The sequence below is a fragment of the Rhinopithecus bieti genome, unplaced genomic scaffold (assembly GCF_001698545.2).
Source record: "Rhinopithecus bieti isolate Rb0 unplaced genomic scaffold, ASM169854v2 scaffold_14700, whole genome shotgun sequence".
Classification (NCBI taxonomy): Eukaryota; Metazoa; Chordata; class Mammalia; order Primates; family Cercopithecidae; genus Rhinopithecus; species Rhinopithecus bieti.
The window spans coordinates 888,727-909,584 of NW_016808194.1; the positions used below are offsets into that span (position 1 = coordinate 888,727).

At 41.3% G+C, this 20,858-nt stretch overlaps 1 pseudogene; it reads left to right on the forward strand.

Moving 5' to 3' along the window:
- The window catches only part of LOC108537913 (C-terminal-binding protein 2 pseudogene), a 36,942-nt pseudogene extending 17,592 nt beyond the window's left edge, over positions 1 to 19,350 (forward strand).
- Positions 19,351 to 20,858: the final 1,508 nt, after the last annotated feature.

A 20,858-nucleotide genomic window follows, 5' to 3' on the forward strand; every position in this document is an offset into this window, starting at 1 on the left:
GATGTCACCAAATGCTGAGTTGAGAGATACACAGGATTGGTGCTCATGGGCCAATGCCAGCTGGCTGCAGCAAACCAATGTCTAGCCTTCTGTTTTGGGGATACAGGCTTCTTAGTCACGCATGATAAAACACGTAAGGTGGCAAAGAAGCTCAGATAAGCCAGAATTGAGCAGAAATACCGGATTCATTTGTGGCTCTAAATGAAGGCAGGAAAAGAAAACATAAACAAAGAGCACAACTACTCAAAAAGGGAGTTCTACTAAGGAAGAAAGTGTAATCCAAAGGGGCAGCACAGGGAAGAAAGTTCGATTTCTACAGAATAGCCTCCTTCCAAATAAGCCTCATCTTTTCGAGGAATATCTATGCCAAGCAGGATATCTTTCCGTACATCTCCGATTTTCAGTGCCCGAGAGGACCAAGAACAATGTTACCTTCAAGCACGGTAACATGCTTGAAGATTCACATGAAATGTATCATTAGGAATAGAAGGCATCCCAGCAGCCATCCTGCTTCAAACCTACAGTCATGAAAAGGACCAAATTGTAAAGGGAGATAGCAAAGGTAAAGACTTACAAACAAGCACACCTGCTCAAGGGAATTCATCACTGACTCAAAATAGAAGCAGAGATCTTACAAGCTAGCAAATTCTGGGATCCTATTTTTCTTATTCCAAAGTCATACAGCCTAGACACATGTATTCTTGGAGTGCACTTTCACAAAAGGAGCCAGCCACTCAGCTTAGGCACTATTTTAAGATGGGGAAACAGAAGAGAATTTAAGCTACATAGCACAGGACACGGTGGAAGGAGTGAAAAGAAAAGGATGAGCTTGGTGGAAAGAAGAAGTGTGAGGAGGAAAATTGAGGAACAGTGGAACCAGAAGCAAGCCAAAGCAAAACTAAATACCGGCAAATACTATAGAGGACACTAAAGACTCAAGGCACCAGAAGAGAGGAAGGAGAGAGGGAGGGAGGGAAGGAAGGAAGGAGGGAAATCAGTGTAGCATTCAATAAATATTTACTAAGCTACAATCAACAAGCTAGCTGTTGTGCCGCCGAGACAAGGTAAATAGTGCCCAGCCCCAGAGCCCTGTGTGCACACTCATGAAAGAACATGTGCATGTGTGTGATAGTGTGATGGCTGTGATAGGGAAGGGGAAATTTTGTTGATTTTTAATTTCTAATTTTGATTTTTGTGGGTACACAGTAGGTGTATATATTTACAAGGTACCTGAGATGTTTTGATATAGGTATGCAATGTGTAATAATCACATCATGGAAGATGGGGTATCCATCCCCTCAAGCATTTATCCTTTGTGTTACAAATAATACAATTATACTCTTTCAGTTATTTGTAAATGTACAATCAAATCATTATTGACTATTGTTGCCCTGTTTTGCTAGCAAATATTAAGTTTTATTGATTCTAATTATTTTGGGGGGGGGCGGAGAAAGGGGAAATTTTGGAAGCAGGATCTCTAATCAGCCCTAGGCAGGATCAGGGAAGTGTTCTTAGAAGAAGTGTCATCATCTAGAACGAAACCTGAAGAATGAGTGAGCAGGAACTAACCAGGATTAGATATGGGAATATCATTCCAGATAGCCAGAATGGCATATTTAAAGGCCTAGGGCCAAAGAATGCCTAGTCCATTGGTGTGGGGGCCATACATCCGTTTGCCTAGGTTGGTCCTGGTTTGTTCTTACAGTCCAGGTGTAATTATCAATACCTAACTATCAATAGACAGTCTCAAAAAGTGTCCCCTAGGTGGTCTCTGGCAGAACTTGGGAGGGAACCTAAAGGGACAAAGAGTGACCACCTCCCCCAACCACCTGTTTTCTGCCGCAAAAGGAATCCATGCTGAGGTCCCAGGGCCTGGTGATGGTGCAGTGTGTGTGCTGGAAGGATAGACGGGCCAGCGTGAAGTGTAGTGAGCTGAATTAAGAATAGGTCCTGACAGTATGGAGAAACAAACAGGAAAAGAAAGACTGGGGAGAGGCAAGTATTTCAAAAAGCCAGAACCAAGTACAACAGCTAAACTCCTGATTCTCCCAGAAAGTCGTTCAAAAGTGCCTCCTGGCAAAACCAGAGAGAAACTTTAGTGCTATCGATCAGTTAGCACATGATTTTGACCCTTCATCTAAATTACTCAGAACAAAGTTACAGGCGAATTTAATTGTAGAAAATGGATAAAGAGAGTCAGATCCAGAATCCCTCCCCTAAAACCCATCACAAGTGGAGAAGCCAGAGGGGAGCTGAAATTTCTAAAATGTTCTGTTGCCATCACAACAAAAGAGACTATAACTTCTTTATTACTACAGCAGGCAATTATTTGAGTGCTCTTTGAGCCCCTTTGTGAGTTGGAGTTGATGGAACAATAATGAAAAAAAGACAATTCTTTTATCACCAGAAAATAAGTGCTAGTTTTCAAATAGCATTTACACATCTCAATGCCTGGATGATATTTTTCAGTGACCACCATAGGACTTAGAAAGAGAAGTTATGTCAGACTGCTCAAGGTGACAGACAGCTGGTCTTGTCCCTGGTTTCATGTGGGTAGAGCTGACCTAAAGAGACTGAGATAGGACACTTGAGCTACCCAGGATTGACCTGGGTCACTGGGTCCTAACTCTCCCTCAGCAAGACAGGAAGCCAGAGACTCTTACCTTTAGCACCTGTGTTTGCTTTCCCACTGAACATTCTGTGGCATTACCTCTCCCATCCCAGGTTCCTAGTGCCCATATGTTCTATGATCTTGGTTCTGTGGAGTTCCCAAGTTATTGCCACAATCACTGGGAAAGTGACCAGTGTCAACCAACATCAATGGCTGGTCCCACCAGTTGCCATTATTCAACTAAATTATACTAATTTTGACCTGTTCTGCCTACGTGAGTGCTCATATTTCCATTAGGACCCAGGAGAGATTTGGATAGCTGGGTGTCCTTACAGAGAAATCTGAATTAGTCAAAATATTCAAGAAGAGAGAACTGTTCGCTCCAGTTCTCTATGGAATCGAGTTCTCTCTGAATCAAGAATCAAGTTGGACTCTGTTAAACAGAGGATTCAAAACCAGTGCCAGAATTACAGTAGGCTGTGGCATAATGGAAGATGAGGGGGAGATCTTCATTGCCTATTGTTTATGCCTGAAACCATGGACTCTTAGAACATTAAAGCTTTAAAACATAGTTTGGAAGTCACCTAGTTCAGCCCGTTCATTTTACAGATAAACTGAGTCTAGGGATATTGAGTTACCCAAATGGTGTATCTTATTATAGCAAAACGATATTTGTTACAAGGGGAATGGTATATATGAAAGACAGAGATGGGTCCCACCTTCTGATGCTTCTGATGACTGTCAAGGTCTCTTCTCTTTTGATGTACAGTTATTTATCAAAGGACTAACATTTGGTCCCCAATATTCAGGCAAGAAGGGAGGCACAGAGACTGGTATTCAAATAGAGAAGGGACTTAATGAATATTGGGTCACTCATCCAAGAATCTCTTAGAACTTTTTCTATTTGGGTCAAGGTTATATTTTCTACAGGGATGGAAGATTGGTGGTGGGATGCGAAACTGGCCCTAGTCACTTCTTGGCGAGTCCAAGAAAAAGACAAATTGTTTCTTGTATCCAGAGCAGGTAAGGTATGGCCAGTAAAATTATAATTTGATGAAATTCAAGCAATAGCAAACTTTTGTAATTTGCTGCTACACTGCAACATGAACTAACATCACTATGAGAAATGAGAGGAAAGTTAGCACAGTGGCTCATGCCTGTAATCCCAGCACTTTGAGAAGCTGAGACAGGAGAATCACTTCACCCCAGGAGTTGAGATCAGACTGGGCAACACAGGGAAACCTCATATCGACCAAAAAAAAAAAAAAAAAAATTTTAAATAGCTGGGCATGGTGGTACAGGCCTGTGGTCCCAGCTACTTAGGAGGCTCAGGTGGAAGGATCACTTGGGCCCAAGAGTTCGAGGCCATAGTGAGCCATGATCATGCCACTGCACTACAGCCTGTGTGACAGAGCAAGATCTTATCTCAGAAAAATACAAAAAGAGAGAGATTAAAATGGTAAATTTAAAATAGAAAACTAAAAGGAAAATAACAGGGTTCTGTTTTCTCAATTTTGCGGATACTTCACATTTAATGACTCTTTGAACTAAGAACCAGGCCCATTTTCCTGGTTAAAAATGCCTACTTAAACAAAAGTGCCCTGCGGACATGAGTTATCATGGCTAATATCAAGTTTGTTGGCATAAAAACTACAAAAACCATGACCAACCTAGCAGACACCTCAGAGAGAAGTCACAGTTAAAGAGATACAGCCTAGGAAACCAAAATGTATTTTCAAAATAATTTTGCTTGTGTTTATCAAACACTGAATGGGGAGATGGTTCATAAAATTCCCTTTCCCTCCCCATCCACTTTCCTCTCATGGGCAGTTCACAGAGTGACTCTCTAATCCAAACCTTTCAAAAAACTCTTCTCCCACCTCTGTTACAAGAATCTTATTTCCCTCATCACTTTATGGTGGCCTTGATGATTCATTTAACCCAGTCTTTATTTTTGAGCCCTAACATCTTGGTATCATCATAGGATGATGTCCAGTCAGCCTACGATTCCTAATATCCAGGTATCATTCCATGGAGACTGAACCAGAGATGGCCTGAGGTCTATCTCTATACTCCAAATCAGTCCCCCATTTCAGCTGGAGACTCTGATCTGGCTAACAGGTCTCAGCTCACTCTCTCTTTCACTGAGAAGTTGTTCATTCCCAGACACTCTCCAGTCTCCCATGCAAATAGATTATCAGCAAGCACAACCCACCTTTCCTTAGGACTCATCTGAACCCTAGAGTAAGAGTTTAATCTCAAGCCAAGACCCCTTCTACTTAGAAGAAGTCTCCCTAGGGAGGCAGTGCAATGCCATGAAGAGGTCAGCTGTCAGCCTCACAAAGACCAGGGTTTTAATGCAGATCTGTCATTTTCTATAAAATCAGATTAATAATATCGACCTTTCAGAGTAGTTGTGAGGACAAAAATGAAATAGTAGATATAAAATACTCAGCAAGGATATCTGTTATTTTTATTTTTCATTATCATCTTGGTCACTCTAGGGACTGGCAGCTACACTGGCTTTGCTCCCATCAATATCATTTATCAGTGGCATTCTGCATCTCATCTCCATAAATGGCTCCTCATCTCCCCTCCCAAGTGGCTCATGTATGTTTTCTATCTCCCCTTGCTCCAGGGCTCAGTGTCTCCCACTTCAATCACTGATAAATATGTGTGCAAGGTCATGATGATCTGTCTGCTATACCTGCACTGACACTAACCCTCAGCAGTTATATGTCCATAAAAAGGAAGTCACAGGGCCGGGTGCGGTGGCTCATGCCTGTAATCCCAGCACTTTGGGAGGCCGAGGCGGGCAGATCACCTGAGGTCAGGAGTTCGAGACCAGCCTGGCCAACATGGTGAAATCCCATCTCTATAAAAATACAAAAATTAGCTGGGCATAGTGGTGGGTGCCCGTAATCACAGCCACTCGAGAGGCTGAGGCAGGAGAATTGCTTGAACCCAGGAGGCAGAGGTTGCAGTGAGCCAAGGGCCACTACACTCCAGCCTGGGCGACAGAGCAAGACTCAAAAAAACAAAAAAAAGGAGGTCGCCCTTATCCCTTTTCCCGAAGGCCCACAGCATCTGCTCCCTAAGTCATTGAAATTGCCTTGGTTTTGAATGGAGGTCTGTCAAAATCTTCACGAAGTGCTCATATGAAATTCCATTATCAAGAGGCTTGTCTGGAAATGACAATGGTAATGAAAAATATGGACTAAAGTATCAAAGCTCAATTTTTTAGTAGTCAGGATTATATTTTTTCATTAAATTAAGGCTGCAAAGCAAAAAAAAAAAAAGATAATTAATCAGACTTATAATGAAAAATTACAGATAACATATTCCTGTTCAAAGTAACCAAAAGTATAGATACTCAGAGAAAAAAACTGTGCTGCAGAGGAATCTGGGGGAGCTGCCTCTATGGGGCATTTAAATTGTCATCTCTTCCCATAAAAAGTCAGCCTCCTCAGCACTCCTCAGAGTCAACCTTTGAATCAGTGTCAGAGCAGCAAGTGACATCTCTGACCTCCAGGAGAAATTCAGGGGGCTCAACAACAAAGAGTCCCATAAGAGAAACTCCAGAGGACAACATCTGGGCTTGCCCAGCATGTTACTTATTCCTCTGCTCAGAACCCGCCAGGGGCTGCTGCCATTTATTGTAGCAAGGTCTAGCTACTCAGCTTGGCAAGCAAGGTTCTCTCCAAACTTGCACAGGCCTGCTTTCCCCACCTGGGCTCCCACTGCTCCCCACCAATACCCTCTCTGAGGACTAAGCCAATTCCTTCCCCACGTCATGCTCGTTCCCACCACCTCCCCTTTGTCCATGCTGTGTCCACAACCACCTTTTCCAACCTTCACTAATGCCTCATGTCTTCAAATTCTCAAGGCACTAATGTCTTTATTTGTTCCAGGTCAAATACATTTACATTTCTGTTTGCATTTCTGTATACCCCGTAGTCCCTGCCACAGGCTGGATTCATAACAAGTGTTCAATAAATGTCATTGAGCAGTTAACTTTCTTCTGGGTAAAGAGAGTTGAATGTAAATGAATATATTTCTTGGCAAAAGTTAAGATAAAAAAGGGAAAAGAACATTCAGTGAATACTGACAAGGAACTACATTGTGCTTTTCATGTTATCTCAGAAATTCTTCACAATAATTCTATGAGATTATTTTTTAATCTGTAAAATAGGGTAGCACAAAATTCTGAGGAGGTTAAGAAACTCTACCAAGGATATACAATTTGTAATAAACAGAGCATAATTTAAACTCAAGTCAATCTGACTCCAGAGCATATGCTCATTCCAAGAGTTTTTATGATTGCCATCACTGACATTATGGTCATGGCCACCTGCAATAGCGCTGAACCATTTAGCTATAGAGAGACTTTTCATGGTCACTCTCTGCATCTTTGCAGGCCACAGGCCTCAGGTAAACAACTGCAGACACAAATCTATCCACAGCAAGGCACAAGCCTTCACATTTTTCTTGACCTCTTCTCCAGAAGGGTCAATAAAACAGACCAAGAGCCCCAGTTCTTTGGGCCCCTTCCCACATGTCTATGCTCCTCCTACCTTTGGTCAACTCACCGATTAGGACAATGGTAAAGAAAGACTTGGGTCATTCAAATACACAATAACTAAAGAGTAGTATGAGAAAAAGGAGACTCCTTTCTCTACCCCATCCTAGCCATGTGTCCCTGGGTAAATCTCTTTCTGAGATTCAGCTGTCTCATCAGTAATGTAAGATCCTTAGAGACTCCACAAGATGGTGTGACTCTAAGTGTTACATAAGTGTGGAAAATTAAGACCTTAGATTTTCACGTCTTGCTCGTTCCCACCACCTCCCCTTTGTGGAAAAGTTTACCTCTTTTGGAGAAGGGATTCAGCCAAATAATCAAAGTTCATGTTAAAGGACAATTTAAGGGTAAAACTATAACTCTTGCACAAATATAAAACATAAAAGGAACCTGTGTCAAATATTTTATATGACCTATTAATTGATGAGAGAACAGTAAAATGTTACACTCAATGCAAATAATTCAAAGAACATATAGACAATCAGGAATGCTAAAATAAATTTTAAAATAGATGTGGTCAATATCCACATGGCAATAATGCATTGCATTTCATGAGACAAGAATCATTGGCATTATGCTTAGGTTCTACTATACAACTTAAAGAGATTTAAAAACAACTTATAAACAATGAGAGGAATAGACCATTATAGCATCAGATAATCCAGATGAGTATGCTAGACAATATCTAGAATTCCATAGAATACCCAGTAATCTCTCTTTTGTTCTTTTTTTTTGGGGGGGGGGTGTTACTGCAAAGTCTTTTATACAATTAACATATATCCTATCTTTCTCAGATTGCATTCCATGGGAGAAGCAGGAAAACAGTGACAAAGCCAACAATGAAAGAGAAGAAATTGAGCTGAACAGTCAGAGCCTTATAAACCAGACCTGGCTTCTCTGATTTTACAGGACATCTTCTATTTAGTGGGCATGCTGTAGCGAGAATCCACACCAGGTCAGTAGTCTTAGGCTCCTGAGCCTTCTTCCCGTGTCTTAAAACAATCCTTCCTGAAAGAGGTACTCAGGAATGGCTTGCGATTAGGTCCCTGTAACATAATTTTTTTTAAATCATAGTGTTGCCCAGGGAAGGGAAACATCAATATCACCTGGGAGAATGTTAGAAATACAGATTCTAGGCCAAGGCTCTAATGTCCTGAATTAGAATCTGCATTTTTCACGATTTCCATGCGATTTGTATGAAAATACGTGTTTGAGAAGCCATGATTTAATTAAAATATCACAGCACTCCCACTAATTAAGTAACTGTGCCATCTTGATCAAGTCAATTCACTTTATGGGCCTCAGTTTCCTCATTGTAAAATAAGAAGAAGGCTGGGTCCCTGGCCTTAAGATCCCTTCCTGGTCTCTGAATTCATTTTCTAAAGATCTCTCTCTCTCTGATGTCAAGCTCCAAGGCCAGTGTCATGCCCCCTACCTCTGGAGCTTGAGTCACACAGAGATTTAACTAAGCCATACTTACATTTTCCTCTGTGTCCTTCTCTGGGAAAAATAAATTGACACAGTGACTCTAATGACATTATCCCTCTGTCTGGAGTACCAGCAATGTGCCAGGATTCCCTGAGAACCGAATGAGTAAGAAATTGCACCATCTGCTTTCACGTCAGGAAATTCCACAGTTTTGCTCCCTGATGGAGTGTATTGCCTTTTAAATCCCAAAATAATCAATTCTGACAAGAAAAAGTCAGATATGCTTTTCAAATTATGAAAACACACACAACCCTCACAAATTTCCTGACAACCTGATATAAGGAGAAAGAATTACCCACTTATTTTTAACCTATTTGTTTTCTTCAAGCAAGCCTGCTTGTTCTGCAAGGAACCTCTGACCTCAAGGCTACACAGAAGACCACAGAACTTTACAAAGCCCTCTCCTCACCATGGCAACCTACAACCCCTTCTGTAGTGGGCCAGAACTGCACTAGGTGCATGTTTATGGGGAGGGGTGGGGTGAGGAGTATTCTGTAAGGAGGCTTCCACATTTGGATGCAAATAGTGCTACCTACATGCAGATGAGGTATTTCCCACTATTGTCCTTTACTACATGAACACGGGTACTACCCCAGAATGTGTTCCCAGTTGAACTCCAACGCCTATCTGAAATCTATGTAGGGCACAAAGATTCTGAACCACTGGGCTCCACAGGGATAATTTCAGCTCTCACTGCACTACAAGCACCACCACACTCATCAAGAGAAGCTAGCCTGCAGCCATTTCCCACTTCCGTTCATTCAGCTCCCAACTCTGCCCCGGGTACCAGAACCCTCCTGCTACCACACTGATCTCTTCTCTCTCCCCAGAGTATTCAACTATTCCCTGGGAATTTGTGGAAGATCTATTCTCTGCTGAGTCCTGTACCCAGAAGCTCAGGCTTTGTTGGTAAACAAGACAGACACAGTCTTAGATCTCTCATGAAGCTCCGAGTTTGTTGGGACGCACAAATGTTACATGGATAGAGACCCAAGTCACTTCAATACATAATTTCAGACTAAAACTGTGAGGCCTGATCCAGTCCTGACATTGAAGCAGCCTTCTATGGTGGATTAATTTCCTGAACAAAGTATTTCTCCCCATATCCCACAATTTCTTTGAGTGACTCTCGCTATACAGTCAAAGGAATTCTATACTCTAAAAAATGAACAGAATTTTTATAATAAGAATACAAAGACAAAGAAACAGTCCATTCACAGACTTTGAGTTCCAAAATACACTTTTAAATCTGCTATAAGAGCAAACTGACTTGGAAACCAAAGCTTTCATTGGCAAGAGCTGGGTTTCTGGAGAATTAAGAGCTTTCTGAGTTCTCAAAACCTACACTTGAGGATCAATCAGAAAATGCTGAAGGAATCAGAGTATCAGATTACTCCATGATAATGCTTCAAAAGGAGAATAATTGAAGAGTGAATGCACATATTTACATGGTCCCAGGGGTTAGCTGTAAGAGGGAAAGTCAGCATATTTTGTGGATGTCTTATAACCAGGGAAAGCAGCATGTTCACAGAGGTTGGGTGGTGGACTGCCCTGCTACGGAGGATATGAGAACATTCTTAAGTCTCTGTTGACAATGATCACCCCTCTATGGTCAGACAAGATGGCACACCTTGATAGAAGCCAGAAGGACAGACACCATGACTAGAGATAAACCTAAAAGCAGTCACAGAAATAAACATTATGTGGCTAGAGACCAAGGACTTGATATGCCCCCAAATGCCTTAACACTTTGCAAGCACCCCCACGAATTAGACGTATCCCCAGGGAGACCCAAAGGTGAGAAAAAGCATCCCAAATGACTACATTTAATTCTGGAATTACAGAGAAAATCCTGGAAGTGATTGGCAAGATTGTGGGGGTTTTCTCCACTATTAGACAAAACAAGGCTTAAAAGTAAGATAGCTGAGAAACGGAATATACAGTAGTTCATATGTGTTGCACACCTGAGTTATGTGGGTTAAACAGAGGACATCTACTACACTTCTCTGAAGTATGACATTAAACAGGGGCATAATAGAAAAGTAGGTATTTCCAGGGGGATCGAATTCTGAGCGGGAACAGCACAAATGATTTTGAGGTCCTTAATCAATGCAGGATTTGCTTAGCCTAAGAATTAATGGTCAGTGAGTCTGGAACAGTATGAGGTTTGACACAGCATGAGACAGGCTCCACATCAGCAGAGGTTGTTTTTTTTGTTTTTTTGTTTTTTTGTTTTTTGAGATGGTGTCTTGCCCTGTTGCCCAGGCTAGAATGCAGTGCCTCCTCCTCCCGGGTTCAAGAGATTCTCTTTCGTCAGCCTCCCAAATAGCTGGGATTACAGGTACATGCCACCATGCCCAGCTAATTTTTTTTTTTTAAGTACAGATGGGGTTTCACCATGTAGGCCAGGCTGGTCTTGAACTCCTGACATCAGATGATCCTCCCAAAGTGTTGGGACTACAGGAATGAGCCACTGCACCCAGCCTGAGGTTTCTTGCTAAAAAGTTTGGACCTCATCATCAGAGCAAGCAACGGGGAGGCACTATAGGGTTGTAAACAAGGGAGTTATATACTATCAGCCATATGTTTTCACAAGACGATTCACTGATTTAAAAACTTCATCCTCTGCTGCAATCAACCCCACCACCCACATCCTCGCACACATTCATCCGCCCCAAAGTTTCTCCTAGTTCACTGTCCCATGTTCCAGGACTCCTTTCTCGCTCAGCTGGTGGGCTTACCCTCCTTTCTACAGAGTATTTCCTGCCCTTGGTCTTTATTTCTCAATGAGACTACTTTAGAAGTTAAGATGACAGTATCAGCTGCCATTATTACATATAATAATATTTTGGTCAGAAACCAGATGACCTCATATTGCCCCTAGTAATTAATTACCCCTAGTCCCTCCCAACAAAGTTCTAGGAAGGTATTCACAGAAAACAAATGCAGAATGGAAATCAGGGTACCATTTTATTCTCAGCTGCATAAGAATGCTCTATGCTTGTGCATAGCTCTAATTAAAGGCTGAGTTGGATCAATGTTCAAGGTCAAAGATAGGACCCCTATTTACTCTCTCCCTTTTCTAAATATTACAACAAAGATACTCATACTATCAAGTGCGAATGAGATAAACAGCTGAAACCATTAAAAAGGGTAAAAAGATTGGGTGCTGATCTTTTTAGACATAATTAACCCCACTCCACCTCTCCCTTTGAAGCTAATCAAAGTCTCAGGCTCTGACCAATCACCTGAGCAGAAGGGAGATGAAACCGCAAACCCGACAAGGAGAGAGGTAAAAGTATTCAACCCTATCTCTGTTGTCAAACTTGGCATTATAGCTTAACCCATTGGATTGATGGGCTAAATCCAATATCAATCACAAAATGTGGCTGTCACCCTTGAGGGAAGAGCCAAAAAATTCTCAGGGAAATCTTGTTCAAAAAACTGTTGTGTGAATCAGATGAGAAGACAGGCTCATCATCAGCTCACTGCTGGTTAAAAACATGTCCTTGGTGCATTGCCTCACCTGTGAAAATCTGCATTTTGAAAAAGGATGGCAGGAGGAGGCTCAAAGGAATTCATTGCTATCCTTGCAAAGTCAAGCAGGAAGAAAAGCCCACGTAGGACACACTTTTGACCAGGGGGGTTTTCAAGAGCCTCTCAAAATTCACATACCATAGATTACTTTCATCTTTCTCTTCATCTCTTCATTGTTCTTTTCAGGCTAGATCTGAGATAATTTTATAAGAAAAGCTGATTCAAGGAAAAAAAAAATCATAAAATATTTTCACTATCATGCTACCAGTTAAGCATGACCAAAGTTCAAACTTTATTCCCAGGTTTTCCCCAAAATGTTATCTCAAACACTGATTTGTAGTCTGTTTTCTACCATTTAACAGTAAAAAGTTAAAGAGAATATTACTTTTTTTTCTAGAGGAAAACAATAGATTGTTACATCTTATAAATCAGATTTTCAAAAATGAAGACTATGGATGTGATTACTTAAATGTCAGCTGAAGTGGAGAAAAATGAGAGAGGGAAATTGTCTAGTCACAGGAGTGGTGGACTTTCTTCTTCTGAGTCAGCCATGCTGAGGGACATTTCTAGTCACTGCCAGATGCCATCATTCCCTGGCCCTCCTATGGGAACCTTGAAATGATCATTTGAACACGATGGCAAAGAGTGGCGGGAGCATAGTGGTCCCATCTTGATCTCAGAGGAGGTTGCAACATTTCCTACTCTCAGAGGTTGCAACATTTCCTACTAATTGTCTTGCAAAAAAAAAAAAAAAAAAAAAAAAATACAAAATTATGCAAAAGTGGCAAGAACAAAGAGAAACAAAAAGAAAGTCCACTTTCAGCAAAACTGGAAGACAGTTAAAACCTCAGATCCCTGCCTTGAATGTTTGTGTCCCTCCAAAATTCATGCTGAAACTTAATCTCCAATGCAACGATATTAAGAGGTAGGGGCTTTAGGGGGTGATTAGGTCATGAGGGCTCCTCCCTTGTGAATAGGATTAGGAACGCTTTTCAATGGAGGAAACTAGCTTGGCCTAGTTTGCCCTTCCAGCTTCTACCATGCGAGAACACAGCAACAAAGCATCATCTTCGAAGCAAAGACTGGGCCTTCACCAAGCATCAGACCTACTTGTGCCTTAATCTCAGGCTTCCCAGCCTCCACACTGTGAGAAATAGATTTCTGTTATTTATAAATTACCCAGTCTCCGGCATTTTGTTATAGTAACAACAGACTAAGACAAAAATTGATACTGAGTGTGGGATGTTGTTATAATAAATAACTAAAAATGTGGATGGATGTGCCTTTGGAACCTGGTAATGGGCAGAGGCTGGAAGAGTTTGGAGGAACAGGCAAGAAAAAGCCTGAATTGCTGTGAATGGAGCATTGAGGGAGATTCTGGTGAGGGCTCAGAAGAGGAGAGTTGTAGAAAAAGCCTCATTTCTCTCAGATTATCTAAGTGGTTGTGAACAGAATGTTGGTAGAAATAAAGACACTAAAAACCATTCTAATGAGGTCTTAGATGGAAATAAGTATTAAGGTATGATATTGGAGACTGAAGGAAAGGCCATCCTTGTTATAAAGTGGCAAAGACCGAATTGTGTCCTTGACTGAATTGTGTCTTTATCCTAGTGTTTTGTGGAAGATGAAACTTAAGAGTGAAGAACTAGTATACTGGGCAGAAGAAATCTCTAAACAAAGTATTGAAGGGGCTGCATGGCTGTTACTTCACTACTTATAGTAAAATGCAGAAAGAGAAAAACTAAAGGCACAATTTTTAACCAAAAAGGATGCAGAACTTAATTGGGAAATTCTCAGCCTGTAAATTAAAAATGAGAAAACACATTCTGGAGAGAACACCAAGGATGTAGCTAAGCAAACATTTTGATAGGGAGATTAGTATAAATAGAAGAAAGTTGGGTGCTTTCATCAAGATGATGGAAGAATGACCTGAAAGGTATTTTGGAGATGTTTGAGGCTACCACTCTCACCATAGGTCAGAGTACCAGGGCTTTGAAAGCAGAATGGTTTCAAGGGGCGAGCCCAGGGTAGCATGGGACTTGGGACTTGCTGCCTAGAGCCACCCCAAGTTTCTGCTCCACACATGCTAATGCAGCAATCCTTAGCCACCCTGGGTGTGGCTTGGGCTGCCATTCCAGAGGGCACAAGCTATAAGCCTTGATGGTGCCCACATGGTACTGATTCTGCAGGTGCAGAGTGCACAAGCTGAGGAGGCATGGCTACCACCACCTAAATTCCAAATGGTGCCTTGGAGAGAGCTGGCGCCCAGGCAGAGAACTTCCACAGAGATGGGCCACCACAGAGCATCCCCATTAAGGCAATGCCTATTACAGCTATGGGGTCAGGGCCACTGCAGAGAGCCTCCACTAAGGGGATTCCCTATGAAGCCTTAGGGGTGTGGCTTCCCCCAAGACTGAACAACTGTAGATCCACCAATGTCCCAGTGTAGCCCAAGAGAGCTACAGGTTCTAGCCTCAACCCATGAGAGCTGCAGCATGGACTGTATCCAGCAATGCCATGGAACAGAGAGTCCCCTGAAGCCTTGGGAACACAACCCCCATCCAAGTGTCTAAAAATTAGGACATGGAGTCAGAGATTATTTTCGAGCCCCAAGATTTAATGCTGTTTGCCTTGTTAGGTTTTAGACTTACGTGGGACTTGTTACCCCTTTTTTCCTTCCTATTTTCCCAGTTAGAATGTCTATCCTATGCCTGTTCCACCATTGTATCTTGAAAGCACATAGCTTGTTTGATTTCATAGGCTAATAGCTGGAGGGGAATTTGCCCCAGAATGAATAATACCTTGAGTCTCAGCCATATCTGATTTAGATGATATTTAGATAAGACTCTGAACTTCAGACTTTTGAATTCAATCTGCAATGAGTTAAGACTTTAAGGGCTACTGAGATAGAAAGAATGTGTTTGATTATGTAAAGGACTTGAACTTTGGGGGACCAGGGGTGAAATGCTATGGTTTGAATGTTTGTGTGCCTCCAAATAACATGTTCAAACTTAACCTCCAATGTAGCAGTATTAAGTGGTAAAGCCTTTAGGAGGTGATTAAGTCACGAGAGCTCCTCTTTTGTGAATGAAATCAAGGACTTCAAAGGGGCTTTATACAGCATTTGACGCTTTTTGCCCTTTTGTTTCTTTGGCTATGTGAGGACACAGCATTAGTCCCCTCCAGAGGGCATAGCAACAAGGAGCTATCATGGAAGCAGAGACCAGAGAGACCAGACTCTCACCAGACACTGAACCTTCCAGTGCCTTGATCTTAGACTTCCCAGACTCCAGACTATGAGATACAAATTTCCATCATTTATAAATTACCCAGTCTCAGGTATTCTGTGATAGCAGCACAGACAGACACCAATATACACACCACCTCTCCCTACAAAAATTCAAGAGCTGCAAACAACAACTGTAATTTAGAAGGGGCCATGCAGGAAGGAGCCGGAAAACAGATTCTAGAGAGAAAGACTAAACTGCAGCTTCCAAAATGTGTGAAACAACATATACTCCTTGAAAGTGAGGGGCACACACTGTGATGCCAATTTTAGTTTGTAATAGGAAGAACAGGGATATGCAAACTGAGGGTGTACCTGTGAGATCCAAGAAACAGGGGAAGCTGGGATAAATGAAGAAACATGTGTTTTCCATCTGTGTCTATGGCATCAGAAGAAGATAGTAAATAAATAGTAAATAATAGTATTAAAATAATAGTAAGTTAAAAGTAATAGAGCTATCTTCATTGAGTGAAGACTAAATGAAATTACACACAAAATCCTGGATCATAGAAAAAAATAACTAATCTGAATAGCCTTGCTCCTCCCTTACACATTTAGTGGGTCAAGAAATGTTTGCCTCTTTTAAAGCTGAGTAATTTTTTTTAAAAAGCATAGAATTTATACAAAGATAAGAGGGGAAAAAAGAAAAGAATAAAGAAAAGCAAATACTTTCTAAAGAAAAGCGAAGAATATGGAACAGTGCCATGGAGAAAAGGAAAATTACAATAGAAATTTAAAAGAACTAAAAAACAATGTTCATGAACACAAACCTCATATGCAAGAACTTAAGGAAGAAAGAGCAAAACAGGAAGAGCGAAATATGGGCTGGAAGCATTCAGAAAAGAAGAAAAAAAAATAGAGCCCTCACAGAAATAACAGCAAAATTAGAAGGAGCAAAAGGGAAATAAACACCAGTTAACACAGTATGAGACATAAAAAGGAGACATGAAGGAAAGAAAAAAATAAGTGGAAATAAAGTTTAAAAGACTTCAGAGAAGGAAATTGATATGGAAGATGGTTAAAGGATAGCCAGAATAAAGAATCAGAATGTCCAAAAAAGAGAAGAAAAACTGAAAGACTTAATACACAAATGGACAATATTAAGACCATATATACAAACACAACTATGACCTACACTCTGCAGTGACCAGGAAACCAAATAACAACCCCTGTAGCAACTGACCCAAAACAGCAAGGACTTGGTCAAGAACTATCAGCTTCCTTAATTCTGTGTTCTCCTCCACCCCTGCAACCCTCCCCACCCACTTCCAATTAGGAACAGCCTGAGAAAGTCAAATACACTCCCCAAACCAATCATAAAACACACCACTTCTAGTTAGGCAACTGTCTAGGTTAAACAACAACAACAACAACAACAACAATAGAGTCACAAAGTCAAGAGGGAAAATAGCCTGGCGTCATATTTCTTTGTAGCAATGTTCAGTGGTAGAAGAGAGTAGCACAACACCTATGAAACCTTCTGAAAAGAAGCTGAGATCCAAGGATTTTTATATTCTTTGAAACTGTGATTTAGGTTTAAATAAAATGGACACATTGGATGATTCGCATAAGCCCTCTTATTTGCAACAGGAATCTACTAGAAGCCAAACACCATCCAACCGAAAGATTACTAGAAAAGTTGTGACAAAAAGACAAGTAAAACAAAGACCCCTTTGCTTAAGTGGATTACCAAACTTAAAACAAATGCCAAGTGAAGTGACAGAACAAAATGCGAATGTTATATTCCCTGACAACGTAGAATTATTATAACTAACAAAAATCAACAGAGGAAGAAAAAAAGATGAGAGGCATGGTAGATACAATGATTCTGCTGAGGATAAAGGATAAGCTTTAAAAAAATCAAATCAAAGACCTAATTATATAGAACAATACAAAAGCAAATAGTAAGAAGATAATATAATTGTAGTACCAGGAGGCAGAGCAGGAAACAGAGAGGAAAAGGTATGCCCTCATTCTATCCATTGGCCATAGGAGAAAATCAATAGGTACTATATAAAGAAATAGAGGATTGGGATGTTATATCTGTTACACTAATAAATGTGAAAGAGTTAAACCCATCTCTTTATAAAGACATTCAGAATATATCACAACATAAAATTGAATTCTGTGCTGAATATAGATTCTCAGAAAAGCTGAAAATAATAGAATGGACAAAAACATATTAGGCAAATGCATACAAAAAGAAGAAAATCACAATCTGAATATTATACAAAGTTAAATTCAGGATAAGAAGTATTTACCAAGTCAGGGAAGGGTATTTTATAATGCCATAGGGTACAAATTTCAATGAGGATAAAATAATGTGAATATATATGAGCTCTAGAGTAATACAAAGCAAAATCTTTAGGACATTCAAAGTGAAGTAGAGAGAAAAATCACACCAGGCTATAGAGTTAGTGGACAGGTTTATATTGGGTTCATAGTGACCTCATGCACGCAGACTCCTGCGAGTTCCTCTAAGTTTTTAGAGGATTGCTTTGCCTTTTGATCTGAGATTTGCACAGTTCCATAAGAATGGCCCTTGTGGATAAGCACAAGGTCAAGAGGCAGTGATTGGACAGAATCTGTGAAGGTATCTGCCCCCAGGTCCTGAACGGCCCCACCCCCTGTGGTGCTGCTGGATCACTGCAACTGCACCGTGGACATGCCCATCCTGAAGGACCTGGCCACCGTGGCCTTCTCTTATGTACAGTTCACGCAGGAGATCCACCATAAGGTTTTAAATGAAGCCGTGGGCACCATGACATGCCGCAAAATCACCTTCGCCAGGGAGGACCTGTAGAAGTTCAAGGCCCTGAGAGTGACTGTTGCAGATAGGCACTGGCCACGACAATGTGGACGTCAAGGCTGCCTGTGAGCTCGGGATTGCTGTGTGCAACATCCCTTCCGAGCCAAGGAAGAAACAGCCAACTCCACCATCTGCCACATCCTCAATCTGTACCAGAGGAACCGTGGCTATACTAGGCACTGTGGGAAGGCACGCGGGTACAGAGCATGGAGCAGAGGTGGATCAGGAGCGGCCGGCATCCCTGGGAAGACGCTGGGCCTCATCCGCTTCAGTGGCACGGAGTAGGCGGTTGCAGTTCAAGCCAAGGCCTTCGGATTCAGTGTCTCATTTTATAAGCCCTACTTGCAGGATGGGATAGAGCAGCCCCTGGGCCTGCAGAGGGTCTATGCCCTGCAGGATTTGCTGTATCAGAGTGACCGCCTCTCCGTGCACTGCAGTTTCAGTTAACATAACCACAACCTCACCAATGACTTTACTATAAAGCAGATGAGGCAGGGAGAATGCCTTGTGAAGGCAGCCCGTGGTGACTTGGTGGACAAGAAAGCCTTAGGACAGGACCTCAAGGAAAGCAGGATAGAGGGGCAGCCCTCAACATGCAGGAATCAGAGCCCTTTAGCTTTGTTCAGGGTCTGTTGAAAGATGTACCGAATTTCATCTGTACTCCCCATACTGCCTGGTACAGAGAGCAGGGGTCGCTGGAGATGAGAGGCAGCTGCCACCGAGATCTGCTAAGCCATCACAGGTTGCATTCAGAAAGCTTACGAAATTGTGTGAACAAGGAATTCTTTGTCACATCAGCGCCTTGGTCAGTAATAGACCAGCAAGCAATTCATCTCGAGCTCAATGGTGCCACATACAGGTGTCTGCCAGGCATCGTGGGCGTGGCTCCAGGAGCTCTCCCTGCAGCCAAGGAAGGGATCATCCTTGGAGGCATCCCAGTGACTCACAACCTCCACACAGTGGCACATCCTTCCCAAGCTCCCTCTCCCAACCGGCCCACAAAACACAGGGACAATCAAGAGCACCCCAACGCGCAATAGCGGAGAATACCAAAAGGTAATCCTTCTGATACACTTGGGACCAAGAGACAGTGAAAAAATAGATGAAATAAAATAATTTGACAGCCTTTTTAACTGATTCTGGACATATGCATCATTGATGTTGCCATGTTAAAACTACAAGAGCTAGAAAACTGAAAATGTCATCTGCTTACGGAAGTGCTGAAAGACTAGGATGTGATTTATTAAAAACCAACTTCTGTTGTGTGTTAAGTTTTTCATCTGTCCATCAAATCACACAAAATAAACAGAGCTTTTTCCTTTGTCAGTCCCTTGGGCATAGCTGGTGCTGACACCCTGTTCTAGAATGTTGCATCAGGAGTTCAAACATCAAAATAAAAAATATTAAGAGGAAATCCTTATCCTGTGACTCTGGTCCCTTCAGGCTACGGGGGCTGGTTACCTCTTTTTGCTAATAGGAAGATTGCATTACTACAAAATAGGGAGAAAACTATTTGCCTGTGGTAGACACTCGAGGCATAGGATTGAAGACCGTACAGGCTCCTGTACAGAGAAGTGTCTCTCACATCCGAAATGCATACCGAGCGGACAAGTTGGTTGCTCAGTAAAACCCTCTAATGATGCAAAAACAATGTTGAGTTTCACAAGCTATTTGTTCTCAAATATATTTTCTCAGTTTCAGATCCTCTGCTATTTTATTGAGTGGAAAGACTTGAACTAAAAGGTTTAAGAAGATCATGTTGCATTTCCTTATGTCTCAGGAAACACTTTTTGTGGTAAGTTGTCAGATTGTCCATGAGCAAACCCACTTTTTTAGATACGGATAAAGTCTTCTTTTCTTCATGTGATACTTCATACAAGAACACTTCAGATGTGTTAGATGTGACTAACAAATCCTATTAGATTTGTGTCAACTAGTTACATGTTCTATTCATAGTCTTCTGTGAATCATTTGCCTTTCTGTTTAAAAGGATGGCCTATTTTGAGCCTTTGTATATGTACATTCCTGTTTTTTTAACCAAAGAGATTTTAAAATTGTCCTAAACAGAAAAATAATGGCTAGCGGAAGTGTGTTTTGTTATAGTGTGAGTTGCCGTTACTGTATTTATTGTAAAGCTGGACATTTAGCATTCCCTGCCGTTTTTGGTAAAAATTAAAAAATATAGTGTCTTAGAGCTGACAAAGAGCTCATACGCAAAACAGATAAGGAATGCCTATTTTTATACTGGATTGCTAAATAATAAACAACCTAATATAAAAATAGGTAAGGAGCTTACACAGTCACTTAACAAAAGAATATTCAAATGGCTTATAAACATATGAAATTTACCTAACCTTATGAGCTCCTTATGGAAATGTAAGTTAAAAATACAATGAGATGTCACTTTATTCCCACCAGTGTAGCTAAAATTAGAAAGGTCAACAATACCAAGCACTGGTGAGAATGAGGAGGAACAGGAACATTCATATCCCACTGCTGGAAGAATCAACTCGCACAACCACTTTGAAATGTTAGTGCTTTTTTTTTT